The following is a 12,502-nucleotide window of genomic DNA, read 5'->3' on the forward strand; positions in this document are numbered from 1 at the left end:
CAAGTTAATATTTCGCAGTGAAACAACTCCAAACACTTGGAAGGGTTTAATATTCCAATGGTGCTTGAAAGTTTACCCGGACCAACTACTATCGGCCCAAAGAACCAGTGCTACTACTAAACACGTAGTATTGGTTTGTGTAGCACTCATTTATCCATAATTCCTGAACGAAACAATATACAAGCTATAAGGATGTCTGGAATGAGACTGCATTATAATCAACTGAATGGCTTTTGTGCTATCGACATAGCATAGCTTAACACTATTTACGTCAGTGCAAATAAAAACTTTGAAATATCTACCTTTCTCATTCACAAATCGCATTCTCCGTCTGTCGCTCTCTGTTTAAAGGGCTTGAAAGAACATGTGACCTTGTCTTAATTTACTATCCAATATTGAATTCCAAAACAAATCGGAAGTTCCACGTTCCTGTAAGCTAATTAAGGTCCATCAATAAAGTATAAACACCAGATAATCTTAAACGACGGCGCCAAGAAAAGAGTAGCGAAAACGAAAAGGTGAAAACAAAAAAGAATGAAAACTGTAGAAAGTTCATTGCATACTAATTATTTATTTTTCACATGATGGGATTTTCAATAACTATTTTATAATTTTCTGATACAATAGTTTTCAAATTCGTATAAACCCGTTTATTCGTTTACTTTATTCCCAAACCATTTTTATTTTCATTCTAAATAGTTATTTTTTTCAGTTTCTTCATTTCATGGCTTTTATACGTCTTGTTTATTTTATTCATTTTGAATATTTGACTAATTTTAAATATAACATCTTTGCGTTTTAATTATTTATATCATTCAGCATTATTTTTATTCATTTTGTTCATTTGGGCTCATTTTATCTATTTATTCATTATTTGGATTCAATCTGATCAGTTTATTTTTTTCGTACATTTTATTCATATCATTTATTTAACTTATTTTATACATTTCCTCATTTTAATAATTTGACTAATTTTTCAGATTTACTCATTTCATCCAAATTATTTATTTGACACAATTTACTTTTTTTTTTTCTATTTATAACTTTTTAATGTCGCTTAATTTTTCATTTTAATCAATTCATTTTCTTCTTCATTTCATTCACGAATAGAATTGATAAAAATTCTATCCGTTGTGTTTATTTGATTTGATTTGTTCTATTTGTTTATTTTATTCAATTCTTTTTTTATTAGTTTTATTCTTTTCATTCATTCCAATCATTTTATTCATTTTATCCATTTCGTTCATTTGATTCATTTGATTAATTGGATTCATTAGATTCATATGATTTATTTGATTCATTTGATTAATTGGATTCATTAGATTCATATGATTTATTTGATTCATTTGATTCATTTGATTCATTTGATTCATTTGATTCATTTGATTCATTTGATTCATTTGATTCATTTGATTCATTTGATTCATTTGATTCATTTGATTCATTTTTATTCATTTGAATCATTTGGCTTATTTGATTCATTTGATTCAATTGATTAATTTGATTATTTTGGTTATTTTGATTAATTTGATTCATTTTGTTCATTTTTTTAACCTTTATTCATTTCATAATCAGTCATTCTACTTATTTGTTTCATTCAATTTGTTAGTTTGAGTCAATTTAATTTTGTTTTTAAGTTCTTGTTTTATTTTTTTTATTGATTTTCTATACTTTATTCAGTTTATTCGAGGTTTTCGTGCAGGACTAGAAACTGCAACGTAATGAACGAGTTCTGCAAACTAATGAATTTTTCAACAGTGACTTGCATAAGAAATGTCTCATCTCACTGCTAGGTGGATTAAGTTGGTTTTTTACAAATGAAAATATTTTTGGAATAAAGCTTCTTTACCAATAGGCCCCGTGTGAATCTAGAAACTTTGATAAAACTTTAATAGCTTTCTCTGGCGATTTTAGATCGTGGTGTAGTTTTCTACAAAGTTGTATACAATGAAATTGTCCACCAGACTCTCACTTTTTCTAATATTTGAATGTTTAAAGTACTACCTAGGGACAAAAAATGTGAACCAGTTTCTTTGGAAAACAAAAAAAACTTTAAAATAAAAAGTTGTTCGGAAGCCCCCGACAGAATATTTTAATTTTACTTTTAAATGAAAGAGAAAAACCATACTCAGGTGATACGCATTTAATGCCAAAATATCCTGACTCTTGCGTTGCAAGTCGCCTGGAAACTCTAATGTTGCTCATATGACCCTATTCTACGCTTTTCTAAACTTTCTTCCTTCAACTCGTTGCTCTTCCTTGAGTACTATGGCTCTTAATATTAAAAAAATTTTCACACTTTCATGCCTCTTGCTAAATTAATGCCGTTACAGTATAAAAAAACTAAATGAAATTTAAAAATAATGAGTTGTTTGGAGGAAAAAAATGTAGGAGTTGGAAAACTGTTGTATCGCATGCCTTAAACAACCATTTACAGAGTTCCTGTTGACTCTTTATTTTCTTCTAACATTATAATCAAGCCCAAAAGTATTGTTTTCAGGAATCAGAATATATTGGCTTAAATGGCATCCAATTCCGGCATCGAAACGTTCGGATTCCGCTTGGAATGAACAATCAGCGCTCTCGTTTTTTTGTGCGCATGGCTCTCGGTTATCGTCCAGCTCCTGGCTTGTACTCCATTATCAATTGTTCCTAGAACCTCAAGGGAACTTTTAAGGCGATCGAATGATGTATATTCATCAGTTTACCCGAGGCGTGATAAGATGTCGACAACCCATATCCATATCCTTTCGCGAACGGTTTGCTCATTTTCTTCCATATTGACCGGAATCTTACTGACAACTGTAAACAAACTCTAAAGAAAAACTGGGCAAAATTTAATGAAATTTCATTCAATTTTGATGAAAAAAGTTATGTATGTTTGAAAGTGTAGCAATAATTATGGACTCACTGCAGATGATTCGCTATTAACAATGCCAAAATAACCTGAGTCCTGCGGTAGAAATCAAAAGGTTAAGTCGCCGTGAAACTCTAAACTTGTTTATATGATCCTATTTCACGCTTTTCTAAACTTTCTTCCTTCGAGTCCTTGCTCTTCCTTGAGTACTATGACGAATATTAATATTGTCAAATATTTCACCCCTTCCAGCCCCTTGCTAATTGAATGCTAAAAAAGGACAACTTGACTAACTTTTAGTCGTTAATAAAAAAGAAAAGAAGCAAAATATTTCAAACAAATAATATTATAATGTACAGAAAGCAAATGCTTTTCCATTCTAACTTACACCCTATCAGCTCGTCCCTGATACTTGCGCCTCTCACAGGAACCACAACATGAAAGGTACATGTTGCTCTATCTCTCAGTATTACTTCCAGTATACTTATTAAGGTTTGACAGAGAAAGGGTAAAATTCGCAAACGAAAAAAGCTGTTTTTTTTCCACACCGTATGTCAGATCTTCATAAAAATCAATCAGCAGTACTGTAACAACATTTTACATACGCTGATTGATTTTTATGAAGATCCGACATACGGTGTGGAAAAAAACTGCTTTTTTCGTTTGCGAATTTTGCGCATTCTCTGTCCAACCTTAAAATGCCACGCGCTCGCTAGCACCCGATCCACCCACTACAAATCGTCGAAACAGGCTGGCAAACTGTCACCTACGAAAAACTACGCTCCAAAGAGATGCTTTCTCTCAGTTCATCTCGCGCCGAGAAAAACGAGATAAAACATCGGAAAATTTCATAACAACCCTCATTCTTTGTGCCGAAGTTAGTCGAAACGGATGTCCAGTAACTTTTCCGTGGTCCGCGATAAATTCTTGTTAATTATTTCTGTGAAATTTCATCCCTGCTCCTGACCACAAATTTCGGTAGGAAGAGGTTTTTCACCCAGCACAACACCGCGAGTCAGGGATTTTCCTGAGGTTTATCAGAGCAGATCCGTAGAAGTGCTTCTGTGCGCGAGTGTTATGTGACCAGGTCGAAAGTTCCATTCGGGGCTACATAGCGTGAAAGGAAAAAGGATACCCTCGATTCCACCAGTTAGGACAGTGAAAACGGATTAGTACCAAACTCTTTGTGAAGATATGCTCTGCTGAAGAAGAATGAAGAGGAGTTAGATAAAAAACGATTGCGGTCTTGTTCTCCCCGCTCGGAATTTAACATCAAAGCTCTAGAATCTGTGAATGAAAGTGGAATTTCTTCGCGTACGGTTTCCAACTAGGATACAATGATTGAACGAAAAACTTTTTCATCTCATCCGCGAGATCTGGGATCCGGCCTGCTTCGATTTTACTAATTCATTTACGTGTCATCTAATGATTGATGCTTCTCCGATCCATTGTCCAAAATATCCTAAACTGTCCTGTATTTAGGTTCCGGCGTGTACACAAATGAATACTGCAATCAAATCCTCCCACGCCAGGCAAATAATTCAAAATTTACACAATCAAAGCTGCTTCGGCAGGTAGGGTGATGAGCCCATTATCGCTATGTTTCTATTATCACGCTACCCATTTGAAGCCGTTGGTTAGAGCCAGAGTTAAAAATATTCAAATTCATTGAATGAAAATTGATCATATTCAGGCGCATTCATTTTCAATATTCAGTGACGCAGCTGAAAACGTCAAACGAACAAACCACCCATTCATCCATGCATATTTTCATTCGTCTCCGATTATTACACGAAGCGACCGTTCAGCAACGAATCAAACGCTTCAAAGTAGGCCCTGGCACAATGTAAGCGATGATGATTGTTGTTTCATATGCTTTATCGGCATTTGAAAACATTTTCCTAGTTAATTGGTGTAATGAATATATTGTACGATATTCAACTGAATGAATAAGATGGATAGTTGAATGAATATTTTTTTCTATTCACCGCGAGTCGCAACAGGTTCATTTTCAGCCGTCAAAAAAGAGCTTCGATTATTTTTAACTCTGGTTAGAGCAGTGTCTGCCATCTTTGTTTAACGCATTGAGTCAAATGGTAGCGCAACAATAGGGGCACTCGATTCGTGTTTACGTTTCGCTCAAACACGAGAATTTCACTGTTTTCAGCGTATGTATGTTATTATGTTGGTACTTAACAACGAAGCAAAGCTGTTGATGGCAATTTGTACGCATTCCATTGTTTGTAGGCCGAGTAATTAATGAATCAGTGAGGCGCCCTCCTTAGTATGGTGAAAATAGGCACTTCACCCTATATAAAGCTATTATATCTACCCAACGAGCGGTTATTAATACATCTAGGAGCATCGATTTAGGGATAAATAGACCGAAGATAATTTTCATATATTATACTATGCTCACACTACAGAGTTAAAACACGTTATAATAATTGGCAACAAGAAAAATGTCATCAAGATAGCGTTAAAACACGTTTTAACTCGTAGTGTGAACGTAGTATAATACTACGTTCACACTACGAGTTAAAACGTGTTTGAACGCTAGCTTGATGACATTTTTCTTGTTATCAATTATTATAACATGTTTTAACTCTGTAGTGTGAACATATTATTACTGTTAATATTATCCAATTTGTATGTTTAGGTGAATTATTCAAAAACGTTTGCTATTGCGATTTGATATATGATATATACGATACGTATACAATGATCTTTTCGATGCTGTTCAATCAACTGAAGCAGATGTTGCTTTTAAATTGGATTTCTCGGTGAAATCGGAAATTAGTGTCTTGCCTCATTCAGCTACATCACGGTCAACAAATTGCATTAAAAAGAGTATCCTAGAAATCAACATCATTATCGGCTTTACTACCACTGATCCAAGTGAGGGCAGAGGAGATTACGCGGTTTTTTACGCGGATTTTCCAATTAACGCGGTTTTGCAAAAATATTCCTTTTGAATGCAAAAGAGTCTGAAAAAAATTTCTAAGTCCTTTTAAATGCAAATAACTTAGAAGAATTTTGGCAGTTTTTATTTTGCGCGGATTTCGCAATTAACACGGGTTTTGCAAAAAAAGTTCTAAGTCCTTTTGAATGCAAAAGACTTTCGGAAAGATGGAAGAGACGGGTCTGGAAGAGTGCGTATGGCCCGCACCTCAAAAATATGGGTATTTTCGGAATGGACTTGACTAGTAGGTGCCAGAAATTGATTTTTGACGCCATTTTCAAATCAAAGATGGCGACTTCCGGTTTAGCAAAATTCGCTCAAACACAATCAATATGGGTATTGTCGGAATGGACTTCAAGAGTAGGTGCCAGAAATTGATTTTTGACGTCACTTTAAAATTCAAGATGTCAACTTCCGGTTTAGTGAAATCGCTATAACCCAATAAATATGGATATTTTCGGAATGGTCTTAAAGAGTAGGTGCCAGAAATTGATTTTTGACGCCATTTTGAAAGCTAAGATGGCGACTTCCGGTTTAACAAAATTCGCTATAACCCAATAAATATGGGTATTTTCGGAATGGTCTTGAAGAGTAGGTGCCAGAAATTAATTTTTGACGCCATTTTGAAATTCAAGATGGCTACTTCCAAAAGTATTCTAAGTCCTTTGCTGAGAGTTTTTACGCGGATTTTCGAATTAACGCGGTTTTTACGCGGATTTTCGAATAACACGTTTTTTACGCGGATTTTCCAATTACCGCGGTTTTTTAAACTGATTGTCCAATTAACGCGGTTTTTTACGCGGTTCGTATACCCCGCGTTAAAAAAAACCTAGGTGTATTTCAGTTCGAAACTCTGCTTGTGTTTATATTTATAGTACCCCTCCCATTACACTCTCCCTACGCCCTTTTCATCATCTAACTACATCTGTGAAATTGGCCTAATGCTTTTGAATAATTTATCCGAACATACGAATTCAGTAAAACGAAAAAAAACTACGAAGTTATTTCAGCTTGAAGTACCAATGATACACCGGCAGTGTTGTTAAAATAAATGATTTTTGCCATTCAATTCAAACATCGAATTTTGAACAGCTATAACTTTGTTCAGAGACATTCTATGCTCTATGACTATGCTTACTTTGGTAAAATTTTTAGACAAATCCTGAACTATATACTATACTATACGTAATTAGTTACATACTGCAGGAAAAACTGAGGTCTCTAGAATTAAAAATGCAAAAAAGTTGGCTCCGTCAGGCAAATTCCCTTACAAATTTTACACGCAATGCGCTACGCCGGATCATAACCACTAGACCCCAAATTTTGCACAGTTATTTGAGGCAAAAAGACTTTATTCCCAAAAAACGATACTTTTGCCTCAACGTAGTGTATAATTAATTAAACTGATCAGCAATTTCTTTAGTAATAACAAGCATTTTAACCATTTTAATCACTTATTTTTCTCCCTGAACGTCGTAAAGTTGAATTTTGAAAACGCAATACTGCTCTTTTCAGTTCAAAGATGTTACTGATCAAAATTACTACGAAACCTACATACAGAAAAAAAATGTTGGTTAAAATAAGAGTTTTTCACTCTTAGCAAAAAGCAACCAACCCATACTCTTAGTTTGAAAATAAAACTTTTATTTTGATTACTATTCTTCATTAGCTTACAAAGAAAACTTTTATTTTGATTATTATTGTTGTTTAATTCAAAAGTTTTACTTTCAACCTGATAGTAGGCATGGGTTGTTTTTTGCTAAGAGCGGAATACTCATACTTTTACCAATATTTTTTTCTGTGTATAAGAAAGAAAATTTACAAAAAATTCTTCAAAAATGCTCGAGAAACATCACCAAAAAGGGATAAATGTTTCCTCGTTTTACAGCGCCAAAAAAATTTCCACTATTGAATTGTCTAAATGATCAACTTCCAATTCAAAATCTATTAATGGTCCCGTTAACTCGATACAAAATAGATTATAACTACTAGACGTCGCATGTCACTGTTAATACTGATAACTTATCATCTCGCTTTTACATATGCTAGGCCCAATAGTTTGACCACAGATAACAGACGTTTATGCTAGAACAAAATCTGTTCAAAAACCTGTGTAAACTTTCAAATTGATAAACATTGGAAATCCGTGTTTCACTATTGCCTTCTGCCCAACTGATTGTTACACTTGTTTGACAGCTGCACTCTAACTGCATTGTATTGATCACTGCGCCATCTACAAACGTTTGCCAAACGTGTTTCAGACGTCTGATTTATTCAGAATTTCAGTAGCGGGTATTTACACATGATTCAAATCAAGCCCAAACGTCTGTTATCTGTGGTTTGACACATATTGCCCCGGGTACACACATGTCAAAGCAATGGGATACAATATGCTAGAACGAGACCCCATGTGTTAGTACGTGAATACATGGAGACAGTAGCGCTTCGCTCCTTCTAGTAGTTAAAATTAGAAAAACTCTAGAAAGAGAACTGCGGAGACTCCATTTTGCATCGATTGGATTCGCCTTTAGCTGTCAAAAAACGAATCCAATCGAACATAGCCTATCCTTATAACATTGGACGTGTTGCCATACAATTCCGAGGCATACGTTGCCAAAAATGCTGTTCTCTCTCCGCAGTTCTCTTACGAGAGTTTTTCTAGTTAAAATCTCTTTTCTCGATACACGTACACTTATAGGACGAAGTTTTGAATGTGAAAATGAGAAAGGTAAGTTTTTTTTTTCTCTTCTCGCTTTGGCGCAGATCTGTTGATCCATGGCAGCCAAGTTTTGTTTTTGTCAAATGACGGGTCTTTAACCCTTAAATGTACTAATTTAATAACGGGATCTTTGAAAAAGCTTTTGAATCCACAGTCGGGATATGTATGAAGAAAAACTGTACCGAATATCGCAAATGGAATATTGCCGGATACAATTTTATGAATATTTGAGTTCCAAACACTGACTTTTGTTTCTCTTATGAACTTTGCTATTTGTTTTATATATTGTTCATCATTCTCAGCTAGAATTGTAGTTATTTCCCTTTTATTATGTAATATAGGATATTGGGTTCTTTGAGTGGAGTATTTAGTGTAGTCATGTAAAATATGAAATATATCCTCTATAACATTTCATTGGTCGCATCTATCGCTGTTTATCAATCCCCATCTACAAAGTCTCTCTTTAGTCGCTAAATGACCTGATCGTAGTCTGGATATCGATACGGTTTGGTCGAGTGGTAGTTTTATGTTAAGAAACCATGGTTTCAATTGAAGTGTTGGTAAAATTTTGTAATGAAATGTTCCTTTTTCTTCAGAGATAATTCTGTATCGTTCGTTCCATAAGCAGAGTGTTTCATTCTTAAGGCTGAGTATTGAGTCATCTTTGGTCAGAGAAAAGTCGTCGATTTGAGTTCTTATCGTTCCTAATTTTGCTGCATGATCCGCTCTGTCATTGCCATTGAGGTTGATATGTCCTGGGATCCATTGGATAGTTAGAGATTTTATTTGTGAATCATTCACTTTTTTGTGTATACTACAAATTAGATAATTTTCATTAGTTATAGTGTTAGCTATTAATTTAGTTGCGCTTTGGCTGTCGGTGAAAATTACGGCTATTTCAATGTTTTTTGATATTATATAGTCAACAATTGCTTTGAGAATTGCTACTATCTCCGCATTCATTATCGTAAATTGGGTTTTTAACCTACCACTGTATGAAAATTGTTCTAATTGGTCGTACATCCCATAGCCTGTTCTGCCATTTATTTTTGAGCCATCTGTATACAGGGTGTTTGGTTCATGGTTAAGAATCTCTCGAGGGATGATTAACTGTCATATTTGGAGAAAAAAATCGTTCCACACATACCATGAATTCTCAACCGTTACTAAGTTATTGAACTTTTTATGTTAAATACTTAGTTGTCTTAAAATAGCTCTAACTCAAAAAATATACTTTGTATTTCAAATCTTTTAGATCCATTGGATAGGTGAGAAAATTTTCCACTGAAAAATGTCTTCAAATGTTACAGCTAAAGAGGTTAAGTAATCTTTTCACAGTAATTTATTTAAAATTTTACAATTTTGATCGATTTTTCGTCCACTTCGCGAAAATCCTAATAGTTAATATCACTATTTTAATAATTCAAATTGTTAGTCTTGAAAAGTTGTATAATTTGTTCTTTGACATGATGCACTTATCTTGTCTTGTTTTCATGTGTTTGGGTTATTGAACTTGGATATTTTTATCTCATATTCACTAATACTAGTTCTTATTGAAAAAGTATGGTACTTATTGTACCTTTTCTTATTTTTATTCGAAAGCCAGGAAAATTTTGCAGAGAAAAATGTATTAATACCTTTCAGTTAAGTGAATTTAGTATTCTTTTAGAAGTTAATTAGTTTAAAGTTAGTGTTATTATTTTCGTTATTTTCTTAAAATAGTAAATAATAAGCTTCACCATTATTATCATGGAATGAATGCATCTCAGCAAGTTCTACAATTCTTCCTTTGACTCCATTCAATTATCTCTTTCAGTTTCGAAGCAAAATCATTTTTATCTTCTCGTTTCATATGCAAAAACAACGATTTCGAACCCACTGCATTTGTGATGAGGCCATGCTGTGTTAACTATTAAATTGTAGCGAAATGAAAAGCGATAGGGATAAAGTGTCAAACAACAAGTTGTAGAGAATATTAATGGGTACCAAATGAACAATAGTGACGATAAATTTAGTTGATTAATAATTAGAATAATTGCAAAAATCACCAAAAAACGCAAATTTTGAGTTATACTGCTAGTAAAAAGTCATGTAGTACACTTAACTAAAAGATATCTGTACATACATCGAAAGGAAATTTTCTCAGCTTTCCAATGAAGTCCTGATAATAGCGATATAAAGCATATTTTTTAGATTAGAGTCTGTTAAGAACTTGCAAGTCAATTACAGGAAAAGTTTAGAAGTCAAATTACAAGGAAACGAGAAGAGATAGGAATGTTATGTTGAAGAACAAATTATGAATCGTCCTCAAACCCAACTTTTAGATAATAGATATTGCTATAATCATGATTCATTGTTTTGAGAAAATTAACAAAAACCTCATCAAAAACACTAACTTTTAACTACATTACAACTAAAAGGTAATTAAAACTAATTATCTGAAAGATATGAGAACATTATTCAATAGAAAATTTTCTCACCTTTCCAATGGCAGTAAAAGATTTAAAATACAAGGTATACTTTTTGAGTTAGAGGTGTTTTAAGATAAACAAGTTTTTTACACAAAAAGTTCAATAACTCTGTAACGGTTGAGATTTGATGGTATGTGTAGAACGATTTTTTGCTCCAAATATGATAGTAAATTACCCCTCGAGAGATTCTTACTCATGAACCAAACACCCTGTATATCTTATAATGATTCGGGTAATCTGTTCTTATCTTGTTTAAAACTATTTGTCTTTGGGTTCCTTTTGAGCAATTTGTTTTAGATAGTTGTTCTATTTCAGAGTGAATGTGAAGTTTATTAGAATGTTCAAATTTTATTGCCTGAGCTATTTGTAATATATGAAAGTTGTTAAGATTAACTGTTTTTTCTAGATATGACGAGTTTTTGGGTAAGTTATCTGTTTGAATTAATTTGTTTAAAATTGGTATTATTGGACTTATTTGGTAATATATTGCTTTAACTATTTCCTTGTAAGTTAAATATTCGGCTCTTTCCCTTAGGGGGAATTCTCCTGATTCTGATAGAATAACATGGTTTGAAGTGGATTTAAGGTATCTCATAGATATTCTTATAGCTAGATGTTGTATTGTTTCTAGTTTCGCAAAAGCTGTTTTTAACGCAGACGCTACAATTGTCAATCCATAGTCTATGTGTGGCTGGACAATTGCTTTAGCGATTCGTAGCATTGTGGACGGGTGAGCACCATTTTTTCGTCTGGCTATCATTTTGAGTAAGGTGATTTTCCGTTGTGCTTTTATAACTGTAGATTCTATATGTTTGTTAAAATTTAGTTTGTGGTCGATATATATTCATAGAATTTTATGAAATGCTTTAGATTCTATGGGTTGGTTATTAATTACTATGTTTGATATAGGGTGAAATTTATGGGTTAATATTATTGTTGCACATTTATCAGGATTTATTATCATGCCTATGTTATTGAGAAAGAGTGTTATATCAACTAAGAATTCATTCATTTTTTACGTTGCTATGTTAAGATTTTTTGCCTTCACCAGTACAGTGAAATCATCAGCGAATTGAAAGAGTACTTTGTCTTTTCCTGCCAGATTGTGTATTTTCATTGTATAAATGTTAAATAATATTGGTGATAGTGGACATCCTTGTGGTATTCCGTTGTTCGTCGTACGTTTTATTTCGGTCGCGTCGTTCATCTTTAAAACCACATTTCGTTTTTTTAAATATTGATATATCCAGTTCATTATTACAGCAGGTATGTTTGCTTCATCTAAAGTTTTCATCAATTTGTTTAAATTAACATTGTCGAATGCCTTGGTTAGGTCCAGAAATGTCGCTACTACTACTTCATTTTCTCGTTTTGCTTCGTGCACATGTGATAATAATGCATTACGCAGTTTATTGCTGAAGTTTTTTTTCTTGAATCCAAATAAATATGTTGGTATTAATTTATTCGTTTCAATGTATTCTGTTAGGTGTCGT

General features: G+C 33.4%; 1 protein-coding gene across 1 annotated transcript in view; it reads left to right on the plus strand.

The window, feature by feature from the left end:
* The first annotated feature begins 3,711 nt into the window (after positions 1–3,711).
* The window catches only part of LOC131684057 (uncharacterized), a 249,954-nt gene continuing 241,163 nt past the window's right edge, over positions 3,712–12,502 (plus strand). The window contains exon 1 of the mRNA XM_058966583.1: positions 3,712–3,835. The gene's annotated coding sequence lies outside the window, so the exon portion shown is untranslated. The remainder of the gene's footprint in view (positions 3,836–12,502) is intronic.

This window comes from Topomyia yanbarensis, chromosome 2, assembly GCF_030247195.1.
Source record: "Topomyia yanbarensis strain Yona2022 chromosome 2, ASM3024719v1, whole genome shotgun sequence".
NCBI classification, from domain to species: domain Eukaryota; kingdom Metazoa; phylum Arthropoda; class Insecta; order Diptera; family Culicidae; genus Topomyia; species Topomyia yanbarensis.